The sequence below is a fragment of the Morone saxatilis genome, unplaced genomic scaffold (genome assembly GCF_004916995.1).
Source record: "Morone saxatilis isolate NCDOM2014 unplaced genomic scaffold, NCSU_SB_2.0 Contig24, whole genome shotgun sequence".
NCBI lineage: Eukaryota > Metazoa > Chordata > Actinopteri > Moronidae > Morone > Morone saxatilis.
Genome location: NW_023339807.1, coordinates 25757823 through 25767770, shown reverse-complemented (window position 1 = coordinate 25767770; position 9948 = coordinate 25757823). Strand labels below are relative to the sequence as shown.

The 9948-nt window shown below is 38.3% G+C and overlaps 1 protein-coding gene across 1 annotated transcript in view; it reads left to right on the top strand.

Moving 5' to 3' along the window:
* The first annotated feature begins 709 nt into the window (after positions 1–709).
* The window catches only part of LOC118336534 (collagen alpha-4(VI) chain-like), a 26171-nt gene continuing 16932 nt past the window's right edge, over positions 710–9948 (top strand). The window contains 2 exon segments of the mRNA XM_035673203.1: positions 710–791; positions 6695–6758. The gene's annotated coding sequence lies outside the window, so the exon portion shown is untranslated.

The window sequence follows — 9948 nt, the reverse complement described above, 5'->3', positions numbered from 1 at the left end:
TATTGCACATTAAAATCTTATATATAAGTTACTACAATGAAATCTTGCAGCTGGATTGAGCTGTAAGGGTTTGTATCTGGACAGTGTTACAGTCTGTTATCTACAACCTACCTCAGACCAGCTTCCTGTGTCGGGCCCAAAGGAAAAGATGGGGGCTCCAGTAAAGGGTGCGGCTTCAATCGACTGCCTGGTCCACCTACAGTACACCGGGCTCAGGCTGTAGTTTAGGAGATCTCTCAGCTGATATTGATAAAAGCTAAATGTAGTATTAAAACACATTAAAGTGTTTTCACACCCAACCTGTTCATTCATTCAGGCCGACATATCTGCTGCCTTTCGAACGCTGACTGACCACAGCAGGGTCAGCAGAGACAACGAGCTGGTAGTCAGTGCTAACAGTGCTAACAGAGCTAACAGAGCTAACAGAGCCAATGAGCAGCTTAACTCTCCACTCTGTGTCAGCACTGGACTCACAGGGCAAGTTGAGATGCTTTGAACCCACATTATTTAGATTTTTAGAACTTTTGATGGAACAGATTTTAAATACAAACACAAATGTTTATGAGTTTGTTTCTGAAATATTTTATAACAGATTTATTCCTGTTGGGAGCCACAGGTGATTCATAAAACCTGTAACTGTTACTGGGTGCTGGGAGACTCCTGCAGCAGATGAGTGGGAGGAGCTGACGGTTGGGAGGCGTTTCCTGCTGAAACAAGCCTGCACCTCCCTACATGGCCGTAAGACTCCCGTACTTTGCGTGCAGAGGGCGCGGACGCAGAGCAGCAGATCTGTAAGTGACTCCTTACTCCTGTGCATGAAAACATACAGCTGTTAGAGAGAAAGTGACTGTGCAGCTGACTCTCCTTCAGCTTACATTTTGGATCAAATTCAGTTGTGTAGTCAGTTTTTAATGCAATATCTTCCATTATATTCAATATGTAAGGTGGGTGAGGGAGTGAAAGCATGACTCTTAATACAAGAGTTGTCCTTTTAAGGTACAGAATTTTGTGCAATATGCTGTTTTGCATAATCAGTTCATAAATATTTAAGCATTATTTTTTGTGTTTTGGTTGTAAAATGTCTGGAAAGTGGAAATTAATGATTTTCTGCAACTATTATTCACTTTTCCTGCATTCTGCTCTTTCTTCTTTCTTCTTTGGATTTATTAATCTGAAGAAACATTATTGAGACTGTTTCATAAAGAATGATGTTTCTGACAGTATTGGAGATTTAGATGGCATTTCCTGCTGTCTTTAAATGGATCAATGTTTCATGTTATACATGAATGCACATCACCAAGTCTGAACTCAGTGATGTGAGTTCATGTGAATGCTCACACGACTTACGGAGGATCAAACATGCACATATACCTGCCAACATGTATAGGTGTTTTTTTATGAAAGATGACATTTTATAGACAGAGATTTTAATAAACTTGGAGAGTGGAGAAATTCCCCAGACTCCCTTTAAAAATCCCACAATTTTGTGAGGATTTGAGTTTGATTCAACTTTATGGACTTATGAAGCACTGTCTGCGACAAATTCTCAATTATTTGGGCTTTGTTGTAAATTCAGCAAATGTTATACGTTAGAAGTTTGTTAATAACAAAACAAATTCAAGCTGTAACTGTTCTGTTATGGATTCAACAGAAGCTTACATTACTGCACTTTTTTGTCACAAATGATTCTAGTGTTTAAAATACACTTTTTAGTTCAATCTGAGGTCATTAATGTAAGAAAATGTTAAATTTTGGATCAAATTCAGTTGTCCTCAAGGTCTTATCTTCTATTATATTCCATATGTAAAGGAGGTTTAGGGAGTAAAAGCAAGACTCTTAACCAAAGATTTGTCCTTTTAAGGTACAAAAATGTGTGCGTTTTACAGATCATTACACTATATCTTACATTATTGCACTTCTTTCTACCTCATAGCAGCGTTTTATTCAGTCTGTGAATGAACACACTGAAAAAACACCAGACTGCTCCGTTAAGAATAAGAGGGCATGAACAAGAATTTATTTGACGTTTCTCATCCTTGTTCTCTCTGTTTCAAATCTTTTTCATATTCTCAATATTATTGTTGCCTGAAGACTCCTCACAGATGTGAAAAATGTAAATGTAATGTAAAACACATGGTGACCCCCTTTAAAGCTGAGCTGTCCTTTTTCCTTTTTAAGCTGTTTCAGTTTCTGTGTCTCTTGATAAATCCTGCTGAGAAATATTTCTGACAGTAAAAAGTCTGAGCAAGAAAGTACGGAAGTTCATTAATGACGAAACAAACTGATTCTGTTTGAGAAACTTTGCGGATTCAACAGTGCAGAACAATTTCTGCGAGTCAGTTTACATCCAGTAAGTTAATGAAGTAGTTAAAAAAAAGGAAAAAAAGTTATATTAGTTATAAAAGTAATCTAACTTACTTATACTTTAGGCTATAATGTGCTTTTAATCATTTTGGCAACTTTTAAGTTTAAAGTTAAAACAAACAAAAACATTTTATTGACGGTAAACATGACAAATTTTTCAGATACAGTAAAAAGTAATTTACTTCTCAGAGAAAGTCCCCAGAATTCCTCAATTCACGCAATTATGTGAGTCATTGAGTTAAATTAAACTTTCTGGACTTTGTAAAGCGCTGTCTGCAAATTATTGATTATTTAGGCTTTATTGTAAATTCAGCAAATGTTATACGTTATTTATTTCTTTGTATAAAAAAATGTTTAAAGCAATACATACAGTTAATATACTGCCTGTATTGCTTTAATTTTTTCATTTTACATCATGTAAGGAGTTAATAAAGTAGTTAAAAGCTGCTGCTTATTAGACCCCTTTTCTATCATTAAAAAACTGACTCAGTGACATATTTTATGGATAATTCATATTAAACTCAAAACTGCAAAATTAACCTAAACAGTGAAATCCGTAACTGCAGGAAGTTTGTGTAAAACAACTGAATTGGATGAATTTTGAGGAGATTAATTCCTGTTTAGTTTACCTTTTATACAATTCTTTATCTGTATTATGGATTTTTTTTTAATTTTTAACAACCATACAGACTTAATAAGCTTCTTTTATTCACAAATTCAGTGTTTTTTTCTGAGACTGAAGGGAAGTTATTTTAAAACCTAAAAGACTTTGCGCTTTTGACAAAACATTCGGGGCTTGAGCCTCAGAAGCAAACTTTTTTGAATTGTTTCACACATAATATGTCAAAAACTATGCAAAAACTTTATTATTCTGTTTTAAAATCAGGTTTTTCTGACTTTCTTTACAGTATTTAACACAAAGTTTTAGAAACATATTGACAAATAGTGAGTTTAAGAACAAAAAAAGCATAGTTTCTCAGAAAGTGTCTGACATCGTGTTTCACAGTGATAGATTCACTTTAACTGTCTGAACATTTAAACATGCACAAAATCTGATTTTCTAACTTTTTTAACTCAGTGTTTTTGTCACCATTGAACTTCCGCACATCAGGCAGCTCTGCTTAATGTAAGTGAAACATCTACCACTGCCTTCAGGGACCTCACTGTACACTGACACACATCCACCACCTTCATCTGTTTCTGATTCAACTTAAACACAGAGTTCATTACATAATCCTCTAGAGGCTTAAGATATGTCTGTGCTACTCAGAGGGGATTTCATCTTAATGCAGTGATTCAACTTTATTTCACCATCAATTTAGGATCAATACTGCCCTCCAGAGAGTTCTGGGTCCCAAGTTATAGTCTGCTAAATTAATTGGATTATTTATTGACTGTCTGAAGGAGTGGCTCACAACCTGAGTGACAGGACCCCCACTAGAGCTTCATTTGGGGTCCCAAGACATTCTTGATTTTAAGGCGTACTAGACAACTTAACATATATACACAGTAGGCCTTTAACTCAGCATTTGATTCACTTCTGTGAAAAAAATAAAAAGTTGGCCCAGCATCAGAGACAATAAAATACAGAAAAAAGTTCCCTAAACAGGAAATAATCTGCTCAGAATTCATCCAAATCTTGGTTTTACACAAATTCCGATTACTGAGTTCATTGTTTGGGTTCATTGTACAGTTTTTAAGATAATATGAAACATCCATAAAATATGTCACTGAGTCGGTTTAATAATGATAGAAAAGGTTGGAACCGCTGGTCTAAAGTCCTTGCAGCCTCCTTCCCCAGCTGCCTGGTTCAAAAACATGTAATATTATTAAAATACGACATTTTTAATACAAATACTTAAATTTGAGATTGCTGAAATGTAATTTAAATAAGTTTAGCATTTTCTGTAATGTTTTGTAGTGCACACAAACATCGGTGATTAGTTAGAAGCTAAAATGTGACGGTAAGCTAGTGGGCGGAGGTCAGTTGAATGGTTCAAAAACACAGCAAACTGTGGCTCCAAACAGGAACTATTAGGAAGAGAAGTGGAAGTTGGAACAGGAGGACCCCTTTTCCACCCAACTAGCTCTGGTTCTCTCACCGGTTTCTCTTCTATTGGGCTTATTTCATTCACATTCATTCATTCATACCTGATCAGTTAAGAGCTGAAATGTGATGATAAGATAGTGGGCAGAGGTCAGATGAATGGTTCAAAAACACTAAATCTTGGCTTCAAACAGGAACTATTTGGAAGAATGCTCTACGATATACCCATAATGTTAATTCACAGTCTTAAAGTGTCTGTTGTACATAGACTGTAACATGATCAATTATTTTTAACAAAAAAAATACAAAACACAAACGATTCTAAAAAGATTCTCAAGCAGCTTTTATTAGTTATTTTAAGTGACTTAGTTTTGTGTCTTACAGAAACATTAAGTATTTTGTTTTCACAGTAAATAATAAATATTACAAAATTAAGCCACTGAAAATGACTTGAATTTTTTCACAAAGACAGATAAACATTCAGCTCGTGGGATTTACAGATGTGAAGGTTTGGGGCAGTACAGATGTGAAGGTTCGGGGCAATACAGATGTAAAGGTTCGGGGCATACATACCATACATACAGAAGAGATCAATTCTCTGTGATAATGTGAACACGGCTTAACTGTGACGAGGTTATTTCACGATATAAATCCTTCTTTATGAGGTGCTTACGTTAGTTTCCCGCTCTGTGTACCATAGATCAGCAGTGTGTGCAATACAGACACAGACAGAAAAGCCTTTTTTGGTCAGAGTTTACGTTTCTAGATGTTTCTAGACGGCAGGAACCAATCAGATGATCAGATTAGGATTTCAGGATGCAGGTCACTCCCCTCAGACTCTCACTCTGGAGATTCATGAACTACTTTAGAGACCTGATTCTGCCTCTGCCTCCCTCAGCTGACCTTAATTCCTCTGTACAGAAAGACTTTTAACAACCTGCAGGAAGCAGACAGCTGCTTGCTTTCTCTCACTGAAGGGCCAGACGGGGCCGGGGGTCATCTGAAGCCCACCGAGGATAGTTTTGGTGTTATTGTTTAGCTCCTGGCAACCCCAGGGCTGATTCAGCAAATGTAAATCACCTCGGTACCGCTGTCGTTAAACTGTCCTCTGTCGGTCTCGGAGGTCTGGTTGGGTTGCGCGCACAGTAGCTATAGCTGCAGCCCCAAAATTACTGATAAAGTTGTTTTTTACAGGTCAAAATTTGTTTGTTTGACAGTGAGAAAGGTGTTTTTCTTACAGTGATAAAGTTGTTTTTTACAGTGATAAAGTTGTTTTTGGCTGTTAAATATACGTCTTTGGCTCCCAACTTAACACACAGATGAGACCAATGAGACAGATGAGACTGATCATGCCGGTTGGTTTTGTGTTGTAGGCCTGAATATTTCCAATCAAATGTTTTAATTAATTATAATGACCACAACACCAGGTGCTAGTAATCCACCTTCGGGGCTTTCTTCTTCCAATATTGATGCAATGAAACCAACAGAGTGAGTTCACATTACACCTCATGGAGTTTGATTAGACTACAAATATGAGGTATTTGGAAGTGAAGCTCATTTTCCTGTATTTATATATATCGCCTCGGAGCAGGTGTGATGGTGGTTCTCATGCTGACTGTAAACTGCACAAACCAAATGTTGAGTCTGTTAAATGTACTAATGTAAACACGGTTGCTGGCGAGAGTCACAGTCGGCTGATAAGTGCTGTATTGTTTCCTGTTTATGAGCTCTCTGGGTGGAAATTTGGTTCTGTATACACGTCTGGTACCGATGATCACTACAAAAACTACTAGAAAATACAAAGTGCGATGGAAAATCACTGATTCACAGTTTAGTGTGTAAATAGCTAATGTTGATAATGGTTATTTAAGACACTGGTGGTTATAAAAATACTTAAAGACACTAAAACCAATGCGGAATCGAAATTAGGCTATTTGCAGTTTAGTTTTTTTTAACGTTAAGTCACTGTGGCTCTTTTTTTACACTCGTACTTCAGAATATTTGTAGATTATCAGTGTTTCTTCATCAATCTTTGTCAGATAAACAGGAAATAATCTAATAATCTAATACAAAGTGATGATTAAAAAACCCTAATACTATAAAATACTCCCAGTTAAATTGTGCCATATTTATCAACGTTAGCTAGTATCTCAGCGTAACACAAAGGTTAGTAGTATTAATAGGTTGTACAGTAGAGGTAAGAGTGGTAACAACTGTAGTTTTAATTACAGTAACAGTGGTAGTTGTGTTATTAATGGTTAATATCGTCTTTCTCTCCTTCAGGATCAGCAGACTTTCCGGACCTACTGCGGAAGTGTCTTTGAGCCAGACGCTGAACCTGTGCCAGGTATCTCATGATCCCCTCCACCTGTCACATGATGAGTAACAGCAGTTTGGTCGTGTGACATCTGTTTGGTTTCTCTTTCAGTCTCTCCAGCTTTCACTGTGAAACTAAACACACTTTCAGCACTTGAACTCAACCATAAAACCTCCCGTGTTTAATTCAAACGTCACTTTAGACACTTGGATGTTACTTTTCTTCTTCTTTTGTGCTTTAATCTCGCCAGGGAGGGACGAACCTCCTCCAGTTTTGACCTCTGTGGTGACCTTTGTGAGTTTTTTAAGAGCTAACAGTTTAATTTGTAACTGAAGCTGATGTTGGTGGTTAGCGAGCCATTTTCACTGAGTACTTTTGTATGAAAACTGTGGATTTGTGGTTCTGTAAGGTTCTGTTTGGGTCACGCTGGGTCCTCAAGTAATAACAACATTAGCTCCAGGATGTTCCTGCTTTCTTGATCCATAATGAGGAATTTCCTGCAGATACCCGTCAGCCTGACTTTAGATTCTCATTCCTTTTTCTCGCTTTTAGGGAAAAGTGTCTAAGTTTTGATCTTTAGTTTTCCCTTTAAACGTTAGCTTAGCATTCCTCATTTTTATGGGAGATTTGACGAAAGAGGCAAACAAACCGAAAATCTTCAGACCAACAACAAACAAAGTCAGAATGCCGTCTGATCATATACAGGAGGAACAAATAAAATATTTTAACCATGTAAATGCAGTTTATAGCAGGTTCTTAGGGTTTAAACTTAATTAATCCAAACTAAACAAATGAAACGCAACTTTTCCAACTTTCAGACAGACAAATTCTCCGTATCCACCTTCAGGCCTTCAACACGAGTGTATCTTTTATTTTATCAGATATATTTCTCTTTTAATCATCTTGGAGGATCAAAACAGTAATTATTTAAAAAATCAAACTACATAAAATGTATAGATTTTGAAATAAACGGACCCCACTGATTTACTATACAGAAACACAACTTTATCGCTCGTACAAAAATAAATAAAATAAAGGTGTTACTGTCACAACCCGGCTCAAGGCTGGACAAAGAAGGGGAGAACACGCATGAATTGTAACTAAAAATAAGTTTATTTAATATAATTAAAATAGAAATGAGGCTAAAGACAAACTAAATTCAACCAAACAGGGCCAAAGGAGAAAGAGAGACCAGCTGATTGCCTCCAGCCTATAAAGTCTTGCCACCAGACCAGCTGAACTTAATCTTGCTGATGACCCGACTCCGCCCAGCAGACTCTAAGACCTGCTCAGAGGGTCGTCACAGGTACATTTTACAGTTTTTGACACCAAACTGGGGTTGGGGTGGCAACGACTGCCCCTGGCCGCCACTATGGCTCTTTTTCACACTTGGTGCTTAAAGAGGATGAGAGTAGAAAGCAGGGAAGGGTTTGAGACAGGAGAACTTTTAGTCGATGTAGATCAAAGAGGGACTGAGTCGACCGCCCTTGTCCGATCCTCAAGGTTGGAGATATAGAAATGTGCGTTACACTCGTGAGACCTTGAGTCCTAAAACAGGCACCAATCCTTAAAACCTCCGCTGTGTGCAAGGTAGTGTCTATGTGTTTTGTTGTAGTTGCTACGATTGTGCAGCTCGTTCAACTTTAAATCATCGTTGGAAGCAAAAACTTCAACTGCAATCCTCAAAAAAAAGAGTCTGTATGGAGCAGTTCAGTTTCATTAACAGCTACAGACATGTTCAAACCCAGCTGGTTCTTCTGGCACCGAGGACCTGACGGGCCCCATGAAGTCATTCCTGTCCACTGTTACTGTATCCGAGAGGTTTTGAGGTCCGGCCCCTCGCAGCCTTAACAGCAGACTGTAATTCATTCTGCTTGTTTTCTGTGGCGACTGACGTTATCAGATTTTACTGAAACCCCAGAGGTGCTCGCCGTTAAACCACAACTTTCAGTCAGCAGAGATTTGGCTTCTTCCGTGAGGCTGAATGAGAAGATAGAGTTGCAGCCAGAACATGCTAACGAGAGGACAGGAGGTCCGGCTGGTGCATTTCACTAATTCAGTCTGATTAGAGAGAAATTTAAATAGATAATTGTTCTTTTATATAGTTTCATGCCTTCAAAAGCCGTCACTCCATCTTCTCTTTTCAAGCTCCATAAATATTTCTGCCTTTAGTGCAATAAAACTGAATTAATGTGGTAAGCCTCAACGTCTCTAACAGGCCAGACACTTGAACTGGATGGAGGCTGGATCTCTGTTGATGGTTTTGGATGTGGTCTGGCAGCCATGTTGGCCGTCCTTGGTGAACAGCTGGTTTTGTCTCTTAAACTTCATCACTTCTCTGTTTGTTTTGTGGCTGTAATGTGAGTCCGTCTGTGTCGGCGTGTTAGCTAACGAAAGTGTCTGCTCAGTTAGCCGTCACCGCCTAATTAGCACACTAGGTCACGTATCTAGTGGAAGGTAGCGTTAGCGTTTAATTTTAAAGCCTGCTGAGACTTTAAAGCAAAAACATTGTTTATTTACAGAGTTAAAAGAACAAAAAAAGACAGTTTGTCTGCAACTTTATTATCACTGTACAAACGAACAAATTAAATCAGTTTTTATTTTCTCCTTAAACCCTTGAACTCATGTTTCAAATTCCTGGTTCTGAGCGTGTAGTCGTGGCTGTTTTCTATCAGTGCTGCTCCAAACATACACTTTCTATATACGCTGAAATAGCGAGTTCCTCCGTTTAGATTAGCCAGAGCACAAACATCTGCCTTTCAAACAGTGTAATCACCAGTAAATCACAGGGGAGGGAGGGGGATGTCCACAGCGCTGGTGTTTGGTAATGTAAAGCCAGTCGGAGCCTGGGTGTCCTTGGTGTTTGACAGGGACATTACAACATGCAGCTGAGAGTTGTGGGGGTTCAAAAACGGTGTATTTTTTCTTCCTCTAAACGTTAATACAGAACCGACACATGTTAGTGTTTTCAGCGCCGTATAGATTTACATCGGACTGATTGTGGCTGAGTTTCTGAGCTCTAACTGACCTCCGTGTGGCTGCTGTCAGATCTGTGATTTCTCCGTTCGAGAGTTACCCTTGTTGGTCGTATTGAAGAGTGATCTCACCCACGAGCTTCTTCTATATAAATACAACATCAACAAAACGGCTCTAGCCGTTGGCCATCTTCCCGACTCTGCCGGGGAAACCACAAATAGGCAAAGAGGTCAAGTGTGACACC